The sequence below is a fragment of the Manacus candei genome, unplaced genomic scaffold (assembly GCF_025592945.1).
Source record: "Manacus candei isolate 608988 ecotype Guabito, Panama unplaced genomic scaffold, ASM2559294v1 h1tg000011l, whole genome shotgun sequence".
Lineage (NCBI taxonomy): Eukaryota > Metazoa > Chordata > Aves > Passeriformes > Pipridae > Manacus > Manacus candei.
Window position 1 is genome coordinate 16,878,974 of NW_026138059.1, and position 19,649 is coordinate 16,898,622.

Sequence of the window (19,649 nt, forward strand, 5' to 3'; positions counted from 1 at the left end):
GGAAAACTGAAAAACGAAGCTACTGCATCAAAGCAAATTATCTCCTGTGTGGTCATCCATCTGGTCTGAAGATTGTGGATGTTAGTCGATGATGCTATTAAAAAAAATAAAATACGTGTTTATTGCTTTTAGAGACCGAAAAATTGATAGAGGAAGAAAAGAACATTGATTTTGTGTGCACATGTGTGTGAACTCTTAGTGATTTCTGGGATCCTATGTTGGAGCAGCATAGATCTTTGTTGGTACTGTGGTTTCACTGTGGGTTAAACCCATTGTCTCCACAAGCCAAATGACTCCGTGTTTGAAATAAAGTGAGTCAGCTGCCTTATCATTAATGCTACTGAAAATTCCTTCTCCTGATGTACTTTGAAGCATGTTTCTATGGAGAGATTCTGTGAAAGCATCCAGTAAGGAATTTACAAATATCTCCCAAGAGCTTTTCACAGATTATTTTCTCTAAAACCCTTCCCAAAGGTGATGCTGTGATTGTTAATTTTAGAACACTGACAGTGAAGCTTCCCCTAAGCTACAAGTAAAGCCTATCATGCTTCTTTTTTTTATTTCTCTTCCCTTCTCTGCATTCTCCTTTAATGTACTGTCTAGAATGAACTAAGTTTATTTACCTCTGAAATAAAATTTTCCATAGACTGAAGTAAAAATAAATTATAGCTCTCCATGGTGGTCAGGAAATGTTAGTTCTATTTTAAAGAATTGTGAATGTGAATAAAAAAGAAAAAAATAGTAATAATGCACTTGAGTATTGGGATCTGGGTCTCGGCTATCAGCAGAGAAGGAGCTGATGAGATTATGTAGCAGGCCATGGACAGCAGGAGCTGGGAGAAACTCCTTATTCTGAGGATGCTTCCACACAAGACCTATTAATGTTTGGCTGTGTTGATTGTCCTGTCTTCTCCAGCAAGATATGGAAAGACTTTGTGATGATGTTATCAGACCATGTAGAAACCTCTTTGTTCTCTTCCCCCCATGTGGTCCTAGCTAAAGGGAAAATATTAACCAACTGTGTAACCGTAGCAGAAAATTGTGTAATTCTCTAGTTAGCATAATCCATCCCCTAGTTAGCATAACCCATCCTCCTCATTAACATGTCCTGCCCCCAGGACCCTTATACTGTGAAGCGCATGTTCAATAAAGATTCCAGTTTCTATCCCCGAACTGGGATCAGTTAGTTAGTGAACTCTTTACTTGACTGTATATTTGATTTTAGAGGGCTTTCTTCCATTTATTCATCTCAAGTTATGTTTCCATCATATCAGCATCAGAAACCCTACTAGAGAACGGTAATCTGAAGTAACAAGAGTAATCTTTTTTCCTTCTGTTTTCTTTATGGGAAAAGTCTTTCCCTTCTTTATGGGAGAGGTCATTCAATGATTAACATAATTTAGAGTAGTATGAAAATATTATAAGAGAAAAATTAGGTTGAAAAGAACAGTCACATACATAGTACAAGAGTTCAGATCTTGTAAATGTTCTGATTCTGATAGTCAGGAACTTCTCCATATTCATCATTAGCTTCTACAAAATATAGATTTGCAAAGGAAAAATGAATTTGAAAAATATAATTAATAGTGTCATTCTCTTGGAGAACTGCTATTAGAACAGGACCTACGAATCATAAGGTTCAGACCTTATCCATAGCCCCAGCTTTTCACTAACAATCAGAACTTACCACAGACTTAACGAAGTCTCTGACTGGTTTAAAGATATCAGACATTTATAGCTGGGTTTTGTCCCCATCTCTACCACATATTATTGCCTAAGATTTATACTTACAAGGGTAGATGCAAGAATGAAACTGATACATCAACACTTTTTAAAGACTGAAGGAAACAGAAGTATTCTTCATCCTTTTATAAAAGTGACCCTGTCAGCATGATATGCTAGATACTCTAGTCTAGGGAATCCTTTTTCCTGGAGGAGGGATGTTGCATGTAGCAGCCCAAAAAGATTCAGGTCATTTAGACAAAATAGGAGCTGGAAGTTCTGCAACTTTTCAGCTTTCTTCTGTGCTTGAAGGATAGTTAACAGAATAGAGAACTTATTACTTCTATACAACCCCCCCCAACACAACCTCCCCCCAAAAAACCCAAAAAACCCAACAAAAAACCCCAACCATGTAATGATAAGGCAGTAAGGACCATATTTAGAGCTTTATTCCTGACTATAATAATGTAAATGCAATGTAGGCTAAATAAAACTATTTTTTAACTACTCAGGACACACAGTATTACTCTGGACATTGTCTACACCTTTATGAATGTAAGGTAAATAAGGGTCTTTATTCTCAAAGAATGTCTCAGGACAACCACCACACATATTAAATATTTGCTAATAAAAGGTTCCATTCTTTCTAAGGTCATTCTCATTAAAGGAGACCTTAAACTTTCTCAGTCCACTTGGATTCAGTCTTTATTTTTCCTATGAGAAAATCAGATTTTACTGCCAGTAAAAACTCCCACTGTGCTTAACACGGACATTCTTATTAAGTGATAAATTATGTACTTGCTAAATCACAGTTGGTGGGGTGTGACAGTGTTAAAGGAAAGGTTAATCTGTGGAATATCAAGCTAGAATGAATACAGTAAAATAACCAGAATGGCTAAGCTTTGATGAAAATATATGAGAGTTAAAACACTCCTTTCACTCTTTTATTAACCTTCCCAATTGGAAACTAGATGCCTTTCTTCATACACCAGTAGTGTGGGCAGAATTAATGGAGGAACACTATGTTGTGTGTGTGTATTGTCCTTGCAGAACTGATGAAAAACCACCATTCAGCTGTTTGCTAAAATAATTCATATTTGCACTTAGATTTCACATAGAGCAAAGTTATCATTTGGTCAATGCTTTCTCAAGTAGAAGTCTCTCTGAGCTTTTTACTAATAGTTCTTCTAAATGAACAAATAAGTTAAGACAGGTCCTTAGCTGATGTGAATTCTTATAATATCAGTCTTGACATGTCTCTGCTATCCAGGCACTCATTCACAATCCTAGATACAACAAAACAGATTAATATCATGCATCACTTATTTATTCCTCATTTACTTGTCCAATTTCCTTGGTTTAAATTTTATTTGACTGTGTTGCAAACCATGCACATGAAAATGAAAGTTTTTAATCGGTAGATTTTATATAGATCAACTTAAAGGCATTGCTCCTGAATCTCGTCGTGATCTCTTTGTGCTGAAACAGCCATCAAATGATGATAAAAATAGTCAAAATGGTCTTCAGCCTATTCCAACCAAGACAGAAAATAAGGAAAGCAATTTTTATTTGTACTGCCCCCCGTTTCAAGTCATCTAAGGTCTCACAGTTTTCAGTAGGGCAAGGCTGATGTTTCCAGAGAGCAATTCATATATTTGTCTATCTATCTGTAAAGGCACTGCTGTGTTGGTCAATGTGGCTGGATTCCTAGTAGGGAATATATCTGCATTTTTTGAATTTGGACACAGCCCCACTCCTGACTGGATGTGTAAACGTAAATATCTAACAGACTAAGAGGAGAAATCCTCTGGCCTTGCTTTAAGATGCACAAGATTCTGCTCTCTCTTACTGTTCTTGCTTCTCAATTTGGGGAATGAAATGAGAGAGCTTTGGGGAGTTGGCATCCTTTCTCACTGTCTCAAAAACTTGCAGAAGTCTAAGCAGCTAAAGAAGTTGAAGTTCTTGGTCATTGTCTGCAAATTCTGCTTATGTAAGTAGGATTGCAGGCTAGTTTGCTTCCACTGACTGCTCACAGCTTCATACTGTAACTGATCTGTGTCAGGACCAGAAAAGGCTGGTGTTTGATTTGTATTCCAGTTGAGGTGCTCAGTTTTGTCGTGGAGCTTTTTGTTGAGTTTTGTAATTATTTTTTTTGTCAGGCTGTTCCTATATTTTTCTTTTGTGAACTACTACAGAATCTAATGTGATAGAGCATTTGCAAGATTTCACACTCCCTTACATCGAGTGTTTGACTTAAACTCCTTTGTTTATATTAACTTTCAAAACAAGTGAAGAGCTCACAAAATGCTAAAGGAGAAAGGAGAACAGGAGAAAAGGATTGTTACCCAGAGAGATACCCTTCTGATATAAAATGTTCTGTACTACTTTAATTAGTCTAATTTTTTAAGTATTATTTAAGACTTAAGTACTTCCCAACTCTGCAAGATAGTGTCATGGTTTGAGATAGTCCCAAAATCCAATTCCCTAGTCTAAGCCCCCTCCCACATCTCAACCTAATGTGAGATGGTTTTTTTTTTTCCAGACAAAACACACCAGACTCAGAATGGGGGAAAGGGAATATATTACAATGACTGTACAAATAAATACTATAACACATTATACACACAATCACAACTATCTCTACCATGAAATATAGTATTTACAATGGATCAGATCTCCTCTCCCCTCCAAATAAAAGTCCAGGAGGGAAAGAAGGACAGATTCCTTCCAGTCCTTAAGGAGCAGCATCTTCTAAGGCAGCAGGTTCTCCTCATCTAAGGCAGCAGGTTCTCCTTCACATGCATGCAGCAGTTTTGGCTGGATTTCTGCCAGCACTCACGAGGGAGGTATCCAAGCTCCCTCGGCCCCTTGACGCAGACAAAGGGGTCTTCCGTGGGCTACATAACCCCAGACAAGGTTGTTCCACCATGTCATATCATGAGACACAGGGGGGTCTTCATGACGGTCTGGAAGCTCCAGGAGATTCAAGCTTCTTGCAGGGCCTCTGTGCCCTGTCTCTCAGGCTGCCACCGTGGCAGCAGTGCAAGGGGGGAAAAGCCAAGGTCGCCCCCCTCTGCATTCCTCTCCATCCCAGTCCAGCTTCCCAGTACGCTCTGAGCTTCTCAGCTCCTCTCTCTCTTCGATGCTGCATGTCCAAAACTGCTCTCCAAAATAGGAGTCCATGTCCCTCTTCTCCAAGAGGTCTCAAAGGAGTTTTGGGGGGGAATCTGGTATCAGTTCTTACCCCCAAATTCTGTCTCTCAGCTGCTGGCTCTCTTTTGGCTCTCTGTCTCCTTCTAGGAGTTCTCTCTGTGTGCTGCATGTTGTTTCTGCTGCTCCTCCCGTTCAGGTGTTATCTGTCCTGGCTCTCTGCCACCGTTTCTCTGGTCAGTGCCGGCTGCTGCTCTGCGCCCATGGAGAAAACATCTCCCGGCATAACTACAGGCACCTAGCCCAGCTTTATGCTGTTCCAGGTCCCCGCAGGCCCCCGCTGGGGGCTGGGGGCCAAAGCCCCCCTGTGGGGCTCAGAGCCCCTTCCTCGTGGCTCTACAACATGGCCACCTCTCCTCAACAACCCAAAAACTACAACTCATCTCTTCCGGTCTGGTTGTGGTATGTTTACATTTCTTCAGGAGCGCCCATTGGACAGAACTTCAAAACTTCCAGGGGTTTCCACCCCTTGGGGTCTACCACTTTTTCTTAGCCTCTGGGGGAAAACAAGATCCAAACCACTACATATAGTCATAATACAGAATTGGGAGTACCCTGTTAAGCAGGCTGCTATTTACTTTCAAGATCAACCTCCCTATTCCCCTTAGCCGATTGCTAGAATGCCAAGGGATCATTTCACAGTGGCAGTTTCAGTTGCTTCTCAGTGTTAGTAATTTTTACTGTGAATGGTTCAAAACCAAGTGAACAGCAACAAATTTCATTTGAGAATCTATTCTCAGTTTTACAAATAATATCAACACAGTTTGTCCCATGTCTCACTTTTGTAGTCCTTTAGCTTAGTAAATATGGTACTGCTGAACAAGAAACCATAGGGTTTCTTCCAGCACGGCAAGGCCACTGGACTGGGGCTTATCAAGCATGATTTGTCTGGACTTGTTTTATGCTTGCCTGGAGCTTTGCTTTAGCTTTTTTAGTTGTAGCAGACTGTTATCTAATTTGTTTGAGTTTTGTTTTTCTTTGTGGAATTGTGTGGTGATATGTGTCTTCTATAATAATTCTGATATAACTCTGAGTAACAGATAGTGATAACAAGTGCCTAGTCTAGTGCCACTAGTCTAGTGGCACATTCTATCGTGCACAGAATAAATTATGTGTTACCGTGTGGGGGTTTGTTATTGGACTAATACTTATTTGGCAAGACTGTTATGATTCCAATTAGACCTACAGTAAATTCTTGGTTTTACATAAAAAGTACGTTTCTCATGCAGTTGAGACACCAAAGTTTTAATGCTACATGCTGGGAGAGGCAAACAGACTTAAAATTTCATTGAACCTTTTTTCCCCTCAGCTTTTTCTCATACCTCTAGTTCACTCTACAACTACAGGCTCTGCTGGGTTCTTCTAGCATTAAGCACTATGAAATTTGGAAGCACTGACAAAAACCAATCCCAGATTGACTCACAAAAGTGAAGCAATAGCGTCACCTGGAAAGAATGCTACTTTACAGAATACTAGATTGGAAGTAACCTCAAAGATCATCTAGCCCAACCGTTCTGGGTAAAAGCATTATTTAGACAAGATGCCTCAGCACACTGTCCAGTTGAATCTTTAAAATATTCAATGTTGTCCATTCAATGTTGTCTTTCCTGGCAAGATTATTCCGATGGCTGATTATTTTAATCTTGAAAAAATGTCCTCAGAATCTCCTCAGGAACAACTTGCACACATTACCCCTCAACTTTTCCATGTGAATCCTTGAAAAAAAGAGAGTCTCCACCTTCTTTGTAGCCACTCTTTGAACACTGGAACATGGTTGTCTCCCCCATAAGCCTTCTTTTCTCATTCTCCATTCAAACAAATGGAGTCAAACTCCGTTCTCTTTGCCTTTCCTCACAAGGCAGGCTTTCCAGTCCATGTTCATGACTAATAACTGCTGCTGTTTCTTTGGCTGAAGTGAGAAACACTAAAAGTTTTCCCACGGTGGTGGTCAGAGGAGAAAGTGAACTACCAAGCAAGAACAAACTGTGATATATAAAAAATGTCTTTAATGGGTAGGAAAAACTCATTTAAAAAGAAAGCTTTTCCTTAGATTCCCCCAAAGCATGATCAGATAATATTGCAATCTGCCCATATCCCTAGCATCCACAGCAATTTCTGCAGAGCAGACATTTCAGGAGAGCTTATAGCTTCATTTAATAGTAGTAGAGAACACTGTCAAGTCAGTTTATTTATCAAGGGATACATTTGACTGCCCTCAATGTAGTTAAAACTCTTAAAAACAGCATTTTTACAGAAAAAGTCAGAGTATCTCTTTGAAAGGTTGGACAAAGCTATAACAGTTCTTGGAGAGCTGAAAATACAATAAAAGAAATTAGTGGGAAAAGAGAGAAGCTGTTAAGAACCATCCAAGTTCTTAAGAACAAGAACAAATTTTCTACTTAGTGTGCCATTTGTAACATGCATTTATTCTTTATTCCAGATGACTGTTGAAGAATTATGTAGAAGAATATTACATGTCAGTTCTTGGAAAGATTATGTAGATGTTAATGGGGATAAAACAAGAACTGATTTTTAAATAAGAGGCCCTCACACTAACTAGAACATTAGTTGATTTTCTTCTTATACTGTGTAATTGCAAGGTCCTCCATAGAGACAAATCTTTGGACTTTCTTATAATACATACCTTTTATAACACATACAGAAGGATTGATTAGCTATAGTGTGGGATTCAGCCACCTACAGAGATATTAAGTAGCCATTTCAGCAACCTAATGTATTGCATGAGGCTTCCTGCTACTTTTCCAGAAGTGCTTAGTTGTCACAGAGGTCCCCTACCATAGTTACCATCCTGTGTGTGTCTCAGATTCAGAGGGGAAATTACAGTTGAACTTAACACCTCTTGTTCTCCAGTAAATGCCATTTGTGCCACTAACAATAGAATTATATGGGCCCTACATTGTCCTGACACTACAAGATCTCAGAATTTGTCTCAGCTTGTTTGGATCTGAACTGGATTTGCTTTGTTGTAGCATCTATGCTGAGCTCAGTGACTGCTGCCTTCCCTGTTCCAGCTTCAGCTCTGGGGACGGCCCCTCTGGGAACAGTGTCACATTCACCCTCCAAGTCACTGCCAGACAAACCATAGATTTTTGTGGGTGGGTGGTTACATTATAGAAACCCAAGTGGACCCAAAAAAATGAAAAGGAAGGAGCCCCCACCTGCAGCATCAAGCTCCTCCTCACAGAGAAGACATCAGCATCCTCATGGCTTGCACCAGGTTTTGTATAAGGAAAACTTTTGTATAAGGAAAACTTTAAATGTCAGCATTTATTGCATGGAGAGATACTGGAAGTGTAAGAACAATGCCAAATAAAAAGGCAGCTACTAAAAAAAATTTGAAAATTCCCGTAACAACTCTAAACTGTATTTGCTAATGTGTTTTTCTGTATTAACTAGGTAATTCAGAGCACCAGGATGATAAAACTAACTCATCGCTACACTATGTATTTTTGATTCCCCTTTATCCATCCTAACACCGATTGCAACCCTGTATATACAACAAAATGCTGCCTATTGCATCACAGGACAGTTCCCATGCCTTCAGTCACTTCCATTGCATTCCACATCTCAAACCACAGTACGGAATGCAGTGCTACGCCTGACTTTATCTGATGAGGTAAAAGGCTTAAAACTACTGTAAAATCTTCACTGCAGAAAGTGATATTGGAAGTTAAAATGATTAAGTACTCAGGAACAACAATTAGCATTTACACCTGAAGATTTGATTTAACTGATTTCCTCTTCGTTTATTTGTTCTTTCCTGGCACTCACAGCACTATCATAAATATCTATTAAGAAAGTTACCCAACACTTGGTAAGCTACTTCTTTTATTTCTTTTATAACTTCTTCAGAACTTAATCACGTGAGTCAGCCATGTCCCTGGGACGCAGTGCTCCACTCCATGGGTGCTCATGAAGGTGAGCCACTCCTCAGGTACGAGTTCACAGAAGGAAGGAAAACATGGGAGATAACTTAGACTTCCCTGCTGGCTCTCAGGAAAATGCTCTTTAAAGATGTCATGGCCTTGTAATGAAGTTCATCTATTCTATGAGTATGAAATTTGACCTGCACCTTCCCTCCCATAAAATCTGCCTCCAGGGGAGTGAAGGGGGAAATGGAGACTTAAAAAAAAGGAAGCCCTCCCCCTGCCTCAACTACTGGCCTATCAGGAAACAGCTAACAAGCAGGCTCCCAGCAATCAGGTAGTGGCTTGCAGAAACCTCTAGCTGTGGAAGCCCCCAGAAGATGCCAGAAGAGGTGGATAGCTGCAGCCTGGATCCAGGGCGGAGCTAACATAGGATGAGGAATAACCTGCTTCAGCTGCTGCCGGGGCGAGGAAAGGCTGCTGGAAGAAATGGAAACCAAAGAAATGGAAACGAAACCTGATGCCCAAACTCTGCTCTGAAAACAAAAAGCACAAAAAGCAGACAAAAAAATAAAATTTATATAAATAACCCCCATAAACACTTAGGGAGGAACAAATGCTATCCAAATAAAGTATTCACAAACTGCCTGAGAATGGGACCTCCATCACCAAAACTACTGTAACTGGGAGAATTCCAACATAAACCTGCCAAAAAAAGTTCACTTTCTGCCTTTCTTCTACACCTGGATGCACCACCCAGACAGTTCATGCCATGTGCTTGCACAAGAAGGGGTTGATGAAGGAGAAAAATGCCTTCTCATGGTGGAACTGGAGATGGGGCACGTGTGTGGTGAGTCCATGCTCAGGTGATCTCCAGAGGACTTCTCAGACCATCCTAGATGGCAACCAGAAATGTCCTACTTTTGCCTCACCTTGTACTGAAGCTGAACTAAGTCAGTAGAGACTGAGTTCAAACTCTGTAAAGGATCCTTTGTCACCTTTATTGAACTAGAGAAACTACAAACATAACCGCTTTTGGGAGATGTTTTTTTCAGGATGACACTAGTCTGTTCCTTCCTCCTTGTAGATTTTGTCTGTGAACTAAATTACTGAAAATCATGAGTGTGAAGCTCTACACCCAAAGTCTTTTTGCCATATAACCTCCCCCCCAAACTTCAGTCTCCTCGAACCCTCTACAGTACATTTTACAGTAGTGTAAAAGAAGCCACAGACACCCTACTGTATTTTGTTGTTCTTACTGACTCTGAGCACATCATACAGAAAGGATTAAATTGCTCCAACCCTTGCAGTGTTTATGCCTCCCTTATGCTACTGTTCTCTCACTTCAGCCAATTTGGAATGCTGGGACCTTGCACAACTGAACTAAATGGCTTTCTAAGCCTGATCAGCTCATTCTTTTGAAGTCAATAACTGCTCACTAGGTAGAAGTTATAAGTAATATATATCTCTTTGTGCCTCTTGCTGACAACAAGAAAAACATTAATTTAACTTCTTTGGCTGAATGTGAACTAAAGAAGATGAGTGACTCAAACTACTTTGCTGCTGTTACCCTGTAACTCTCAAAGAGAAATGAAATACTGCAGGGATTCTAGAACGGTGCCTTTCACAAGAGAGAATAATTTCAGTTACAGTGTGCCAAGCCATACAAAAATACTAGTTCAGTTTTATGTACATTATGTCTCCTTGACCCTGCTCAATTCTTAAAAGGATACATATGTTTACAGGACTTAACAAACAATTTATTTCTAGCTGATTTCTCTCTGGCAAAGAAACCACTACTGAAGTGTTACTTTTTTTCCTATAGACTGGAATCAAACCACTGATACATTTATTGTTGTCACTGTTATTATCATTCATATGAATGCAACATCAAAATAGCCAGATCACCATCTGTGAGCCTGTACACATGATAAGAGAAAGTGCTAGCAGTACAAATAGATGAAGGCAGAGGCATGAAGCACAGCCAAAGAGAATAGAGTTACTCAAGGTCATCCAAAGTACCAGTGAGAAAGAGCTGAGGTTTTATGCCCATAAAAGTCCCTGAGGCATTCCATATGGCAGCCATTTTGAAAGTAACATAAACAACTTGCCAACCTAAATTTAGGATGTTATTCTACCTAATGTAATACCCTCTAGCTTTTCTTTTTTTTAACGAATCTGTAGTGACTTGCTAATCCTATCTGATATAAATACAGAATAATCAGAAGTAATAATCAGTAATTGATTAATTCTGATGTTGGTTATGATGATTGGTATTATATTTCTCAATAGTGCCTTGTAGAACATTCAACAGCAATGCAAATGATTAATCAACATTAAAAGACACAGTTGTATAAATAAACTCCTGTGATTTTTCAAAGTTTATTTTTTTACGTATATGTACATAATAATACAATTAACACTGAGTTAATTCAGAACTGAGTATGTTTATTAAGATATGTAATCACTTCAGATGTTTACAACTACTTTTGTCATATTAATTAAAAGGAAAAATTTAGGCCATTCTTTATGTTTTCAGGCTGCCTTTCTTAAAAAATTCCACAGATGGCATTTTTGACTACTGCTCTGCAGTAATGATTTATAAAAGTTGCATAGAGGCTTATGAACCCCAGTTAATATTTAAAGCCTGCTTTCAGTGGCAGCAGGAAATGATCCATCTATGTCAATAGTAGAAAATAGCAGCAACAAAAGTTTCCTTGGGAGGTATGGCCTTTTGAACACAGGGCAGTTCACATGCCTTGTAGAGACCTGTTCAATGGGTACCCTGTGTGCACACAGTGCCTCCTCTTCTGTTTAGGCTCTATTCATCACACTTCAAGCTTTCCATATATCTTCATTAAGTCTTATGTGGTTGACCTGTGTGAAACTTTGCACTCTCAAGAAGAAATACCTCTAACCACCCTAACTCCTGCTTTCATTTCTATACTTGTACACCAAGAATAGGGTTGAAAGTAGCTCAGGACTTACACAAGTTTAAATATAGAGTATACAGATTAAGTGTTTTGATTGAAGAGAAAACAGAAATTGGGGTTTTTGCTCGGCAAATATCTCTGCAATCACTATTTTACATTTTTGGCTCTTCCAGGCCCTGAAATGTCTCAGCTGAGAAAAACACAAAATACATTTTTCTAAATACAGGTGTCATTCTATATTGCTATATTGAAACAACAAAAAATTTAAACAATAAAAATTAAAGTATATATAATATGGGGACAAAATCCTTTTCTCACTACAACAGAATCCTATAGTCATTAATAAATATTGATCTGTTAAAGACAGAAACTAAAACTGAATTTTAAAAGGACTTTCATACTTTTCTGTGTTCTTTTTTAGAAAATAAAAAAATCTTTTTTATAAGTGTGCATGTCTACACACACACAGATTTTTATGCCAGAATAAGCTTCTGCAGGTACATACACTTCTTCAGGTAAACATTCTAAAACAGGAATGTGATGAAAACTTTTCTTTTAAGGCATATAGAGAAACTATATCTTGTTGCAGTCCAGAATTCGGATATCAACAGAAAAGGAACTGCTAGGATTAAACAGGAAACCTCGGGCCACAGACGCTGGGGAAAAAACCATCATCTAAAAGACCAGACAAGATCTGTTGACATTTATTTAGTATGGATTGTCCTGATCTCCCCCAGCAGGATGTAGAGATACTTTGCATGATGATATCACATATCCCATAGTTTTCTCCCTCTCTATGTAAATCCTCACTCTTCTCCAATGTAACCCTGCTTACTGGAAATATCAAACCTTTTCCCCCAAAATGTAAATACTGTATCAAAGAAATGTAAAATAATTTTTCCCCTTATGTCACCCCTGTTACTGGAAATGCTAATAGATTGTGGAAACCCCTGTTTGGAATAACCTGCCTCCTCATTAGCATGTAAGCCTCCAAGACCCTTAAATAGCACTCATATGTTCAATAAATGATTCCAGTTTTTGCCTCTATATCTGGGATCATGGTAGCTTTATTAGACTGTTGCAATATCTATTTGTACACATTATTAATTCTCTTTCATTTTGAAACACATATATGCTCTTATGTCCGTATAAACACCTGCATGCATATTTAAAATGCCTCTACAGAAGAAAACTGAATTACCATTTGTGAGAGACTGAAATTGTTAATGGCTTAAACGTTGTTAAAAATCACTGAAAGACTTTAGTCTACTGTAGCAAAGTGTGCAAAGAAGCAACTGCTCAGTGAAGCCTGAATATGTCTACTAATTCGGACTGCAAGGGGAACTTGAGAGGTCGTACTACTGCCCAGTTATCCCAGGAGAAGCATGTATCCACAAGTATGAGTGGTTGGAATGCCAATGGCTCAAACAAACAAGGTGTAAGCTGATGTGCAAAGTAACCACTCAGGTGCTGAGGGTGTGCACACCTGACACCTCAGGCTACCGGCTGGATGTTAATCAAGATACTGGAATCTTGTTAATCAAGATACTGGAATCTTGTTAATCAAGAGGGAAATCCTGCAAGGCAGAGTAGGGTTTCTTTGTCCTTACACAAGTAACTCCCCTCCACTCCGGGGCAGTACCAGAACATTCACACGAAGCCTCAAGGTATTTATGTCTGCTGATGGGCCATAATGAGCAATGACCACTGTTGTAACAGGCAGCTCTAACATCTTAAAAGGTGTCAAAGACTCCTGATATGTCCCTTGATCCAGTATTACATCATCCAGTGTAACACTCCCTCCCCAGGGGAGCTACTAGGGCATTTCTACCAAGTCGAATCATAATAAAACCCCATAGACTCTATTTTGCAGGCTTCCCTCACCGCTCCGGGCTTCCCTTGACAGATTCAGCCTGCAACCATCACCGTGAAAAGACTGGGACTCTCACCACTGAGAAGACCAGAAGAAGAGGACCAATCAGTGGAATCCATAGAGTGGTGATATTTTTTTCTGCTTAATCTGTCTCTCTGCCACTTTCTTTCTCCAGTCCCTCCCCCCCCCCCCCCCCCCCCCCGCCTTTTCCCTGTTTCTTTTTCTCTCTCTGTACCTCACATTTACTGCTAAATAAAAATCTGTACTGTTGACTTCGGCATATGGTCTGGTTTGTACCTTCATTCAGGCAGAGGCATCTTTAATAATTTTGATAAATTAATCTTAACAACAAATGCTAACATTTGCAGATGTCTGTTACAATATTAGCATTATGTGTCAAAGGAAGTGCATTTGAAAGAGTTTTTTTCTCTTCTGAGTGTTGGCTTCTGAATGATTTACAAGTTAACATTCTATGCAGACAGTCCAGAAAAGATTAAGAAAGTACCTCAAAAATTTTAATACTCGTACATATTGTACATTAAATCTTGTAAATTCATGAAACCTCTTTCAAGGGCACGCACTTGATTTATGTATGCAAATGTCTGCAACTTCAAAAGTGCATGTGCATGTTTAAGTACATGTATTGTTCCTGTGACCAGATGCTTTAATGTAAACTGAATGCTGGAGGATCATTTGCTTCTGAATGAAGAAGTTGCAGAGAACCAGACAGCAGTTTTCTAAGAAGGCCGTGTAGAATGCAGCTGAGATGTAAATCAGTAGACATATCAATCTCAAGCACCTTGGCATACACAAAGAAGAGACACTGCTGTGGTTTTATGACAAAAAAAAAACATTTTCAATAGGCAGTTGTGTTAAACCTAGCAATTGTCAATTATAAAGCTGCAGATGTTTCAGAATCTGATTAGAGCTGACTGAGTTCTTTTGGTTTTAGGCTATTGATTTCAAGTGTGCTTAGAGATTTACTAGAAAACACAGTGTGCAAATCTATATAAATAAAAGTGCTGGCAAATTGCCAGGGTATTAACTATAATCTCATAATTCAGCAGGTGCTTGCTCTGGGAAAACAAAGTGCTTGATGTGGCTCTCTAGTTTTCTAAAAGGCAGACCCTAGTAGAAAACATAAATATTCTGTAGTCTTCTTTTTTAGATGGAAAATTAAAACCTTGTATTTATCAGAAATTTTTATTCCAGTGTTATAACATGCAAGAGATCTGATTGTATGGCCAGATAGAAAATAACAATGAGAGTGGTATTATAACGTAAATATACATATGTTAACACCCCTCCCCCCCAAAAAAAAAGAACAAAACCCAAAAAAACAGAAAAAGAAGGTATGGTTTAACTTAGTAACTTACCAACATTTTTTATTTTTCCATTTTCAATATCATATTAAATTTTGTAATAAATGACACTAGCAAAATATTAAGGATTACTAGTCATTCTTTGGAGGGAAGCTGTTTCCAGGTATCTTTTGTTAAAAGGAAAGAGTGGGCAATGAAGAAATTATTATTTGGACCTGAAAAAATAGTGAACTTATCTGTAAGAAAAGACAAAAAGCCAGTACTGTGATCCAAACATGAAATATGGATGCCAAAGGAGAAAAGTGAGTTTAGCATTCCTTAATAATACTTTGGCTGCTAAAGATATTAAAGGAATTATTTTCATACTAGAAGTCAAGAATATCTGGTTCTATATTGCAAAAGATTTTAAAATTAATTTCAACATGGAAAATAATAAAATAATCCCCAATAACATTACAACTGTATTCCTGTCTATCCAACCTTTGCGTAGTCCTGCAGACTAATATATTCTAAAGTCAGGGAAATTGCAACCTCTAGCTATTTAGTTTACTGGGGAAAAACAAACAAAGAAACAAAACCAAACCCAACCAAAAAACCCCCAACAAAACCAAAGCAGATCATAAAACTCCTTCCAGAAATTTATTTTTTAAGCCCATCAATTCGTGTTTAAACTAGTTGTGTATACATAGTCTCATTTTTTTCAAATATCATGTGTTGGGTCCACCATTCTGCATTCATCAGAGCTAAGAATGTTTGAAGAACCTGTTTAGGCCTCACAGTTACAGACAATTATATTTGTTAGAAATTTCCTTCTCCTTCCAGCTGGTTTTCTTTATCACTTGCAACATAATGTACACTCAAACATTTTTCTTCCATCTCAAAAAGCAAAAAATTATATTTAAATATATATGATATATATATTTAAAAATTATATATATCATAATGCATTTTATGTTAACTTGATTATTCATAGATTCTGTTCTGATCAGCTACTAATGTATTCTGACCTCCTCAGACATTTTATTCTGCTAGTAATGAAGAATCCCAAAGGAAGAAAATCATCATTCAAGGCTATATCTTCTCCTGAGCAAGGGTTAAGCCTGATTCAGTTTTTTTGCAGTGTTAATAGAAGTAGTGGGTAAAGAGATTAGTGTTTAAGTATTCAATGAGACTATATAGTTCTATCTTCAATAGCAAACTCTTTGCCACATAACCTAGGTATAAAAAATATTTCCATTTATTTCCTCTTACTTTTCTGGGCGTTCAGTGCTGGAGCACTTAATTGACTCATGACTGTGACTAAAAACAGAGCTGGTGATTATGATAGACTGCAGATGAGGAATCAAAACATGCTACTATTTTTTTTCTTCTATTTTCATTGTATGTTCAATTCTGTAGTAAGTACCTTATGTCAGTGTTCAGAAGGGGCTCGCTCTGATGGCTAGAAAATATTACTACAAAAATCATATATGGCTATACATATAAACATAGGAGTAATCTCTATACACACATACACACACATATATATATACATACATGCACACATATACTGTATATGCATTTACACATATAAACTGAAAAAGGATAACATGATAGAGAAATGTTCCACAAGTAGATTTACATGAAAGAAATATATAAAAATTTAAAAATAATCGATTAGTAGTTAAAATATATTTCATGACCAGAAAAAAAAGTTTGATAAACGGTGTTTTCCACGTATTTTGTGTTCTTCTCTTTACATTTAAAATACAGCTGTAAAATAATGGCATTCATTGTATGAAATAATGAATTACATCTACAACTATGAAAGGAGGGTGTCAGTCTCTTCTCCAGGTGACAAGCAATAGGACAAAAGGGAATGGGTGCAACTTGTACAGGAGAGTTTTAGATGAATACTAGGAAAAATTTCTTCACTGAAAGGGTCGTCAAGCATTAGAACAGGCTGCCCAGGGAAGTGGTTGAGTCACTGTCCTCATAGGCATTTAAAGATGAGTAGATGTGGCACTTAGGGAGATGGTTTAGTGGGGGTCTTGGCAGTGTTGGGGTTGTGGTTGGACTCGATGACCAGGAAATGTCTACTAATTGGCTTAAGCTGACCAGGAAATGTCTACTAATTGGCTTAAGCGGGGAGACAATTGTAAAGATTTATCTAGGATGATTTGACTAGCAAGGGCATTGTCCTAATCATTGAAATTAAAAAGCAATGAGTACTGAAAACAGAAGCCCCTTGAGGGAACCTGTCTGCAAACAAATGATGCTGTAGTGAGGGTTGAGCTTGAAATACAGAGCTGCAGGTAAAGGTAAGGCAGACAGCCAGAACTGGGGCCAGCCAGGAGTGACTGTCCTGTTACCCCTGCCAGGTCCATGGCACTAGCCACAGCCACACCAGAGGATCTGGGGCCTTGATCAATGTGAAGATATTGTTATGAATGTGTATGTGTGTGTACTGTAGAATAGGAATTGTTGTACAGTTACTATACCCACCTCAACAAGTAAATAAATCTAGTATTTTAAATTACTGGGGAGTGTGGTTCTGTTCTTGCAGCCATACCAGCCTTAATTCCCCCTGTTAAAATCTGGTCAATGCTACATCAACAATCAATACTAATTAAGAATGCGGTTTGCCTCTCTGATATAGCTTTAAATCAGTGTTAAATAAGGGTGCCTTGTAACAGATGGTATATGTACGCTGGCAATTAACTTTGTTTTTTAAAGTGCAGCCTTATTTTTAAGTTAAGGAAGAAGCAACAAGTTTTTTATGGGGTCCAATACAGGTCAGAGTATCAATTATAAATACAGAGTCTATAACTCTTAAAGCTGCTGTATAACTTTTTTTCACAAAACAGATGCTATCAAATTGTTATCTCTAAGATGTCCCCATTGCCTTCACAAATTGAAGTGTGCCTAATCCAGTAGGTAGTGTATACTTGATATTAATATACAAAGCTAGAAGCTAAATTTAAGAAACAAGTGAATATGCTTGGGTACCTAAGGCTCAAACTATGTTTGCAAGATACATGATAGGAGAGGAATTGCAGGTCAAATAATTTGATTCTGAGGATCTGACATTCTTACTCTATGCATTTCATGATTTTCTTAATTTTTTTTTTTTTAACTTAACAGTAGTTATAGTCTGGTGCTGTGTCTGGTTTAGTTTAACCAAAGTTACTCGTGTACTCTGAGACCACTTCATTATATGAATCAAAGCATTGTAAATCAGGCAATTGTGGAGGAACAAGGATCAGAATGGGAACGATTTCAGGAATGGAAAAAGATATACAGCGATTGAAAGGACTTTATTACAGTTATTATGTGTTTTGCATTGTATGATTCCTCGAGATTTGTATTTCCTGGGCTTGCCCAGGCATGCCTGTTCCGGCTTCCCTACTTCCCCACTTGTCCCTCTGATAGGCTGAAGAAGCTGCAGAGAGGAGACAGCTACCATTCGCCCTTTCCTTCCTCGGTTCCTCCCCCGTTCCTCCCTCTTCACCTGAGTCCCTATCCCTATTCGTTTCCCTGGTTGTCTGTCTCATGCTCCACCCCATTTTCTGGTGCATTCCAAGCCAGAGCTCATAATGCTCTTGTGCACCCCAATTAAACTCGGCATTGCATTACAACCTCAAATCTCGTCGGACCCTTTTGTGCAGTGCTGCAGTCCTTCTCCCCTCCCCCACGGACCGTAGCAGGCAATCAAGTGCACTCCACAAAAACTAAAACATTAATGTATGCCCTACCTTGGATCCCATAATGTTTGATAAACACCTAACGAGTACAGTTAGTGAGCCAACTCAGAGATACATACAGATGACTGTCCTTAGGGATCTGAATCAGCACCCCACTGTTTTAGAGGCTGCACACTCAGGTTGCTACCAGATCCTCCATAGATCTAAAAGTCTGTTGTGAAGGTTTTGGGTGCCCTAGGGCATTTGTAATGGCATTTATATGAATGCTTAGGCAACAAAGCCTGAAACACACTTGAGCTTCATGTGTCTGGGGAGGCTTGATTTCAGGCTGCAGTGACAGTACTGAGTGGTTTTCATTGACTACAGTAGCAGCATAGACAGTCCCTATGTTTATACCTAAACATAGGGACATGTGGATATTTAAATGTATATGTTTTATTCTGGAGGTAATCACACCAGGTGTCTCTATTGCACACAAAAAGAAGCGTCACCTGTAAGGGTGTGTTGCCACTTTCAGTACCAAACTAAGCATTATCATAAATATATAATGAGCTTTCATTTTGTACCAAAATGACTGATCTTTACCAAGAGGTAGAGTTTTATTGCTGGTGTGATATGCCAGATTTCATAGAATGGTTTGGATTGAAAGGGACCTTAAAGATCATCTTATTCCAACACCCCAGCTGTGGGCAGGACCACCACCCACTAGATCAGGTAATAGGGCCCCATTCTTGAACAGTTGCAGGGATGAGGCATCCACAGCTTCTCTAGGCAACCTATTCCAGTTCTCACCACCCTCAGTGAATAATTTCTTCCTAATTGTCTGGTCTTAACCCACCCTTCTTTAGTTTAAAGCCATTACTCCCAGTCCTATCACTGCATGCTGTTTTAAAAAGTCCCTCTCCAGCTTTCTTGTGGGTACTGGAGGAATTCCTTTTATTACTGCCTAGTTTATCAAAGCACAAAAAAGGCTTGTTCTCCAGAGAAATCTACCTGATTAGGAAACACCACATGAATTA

The 19,649-nt window shown here is 38.6% G+C and overlaps 1 protein-coding gene across 1 annotated transcript in view; it reads right to left on the reverse strand.

The window, feature by feature from the left end:
• EYS (eyes shut homolog) overlaps nt 1-19,649 on the reverse strand; it is a 671,723-nt gene that overhangs the window by 363,703 nt on the left and 288,371 nt on the right. The gene's annotated exons all lie outside the window — the stretch shown is intronic.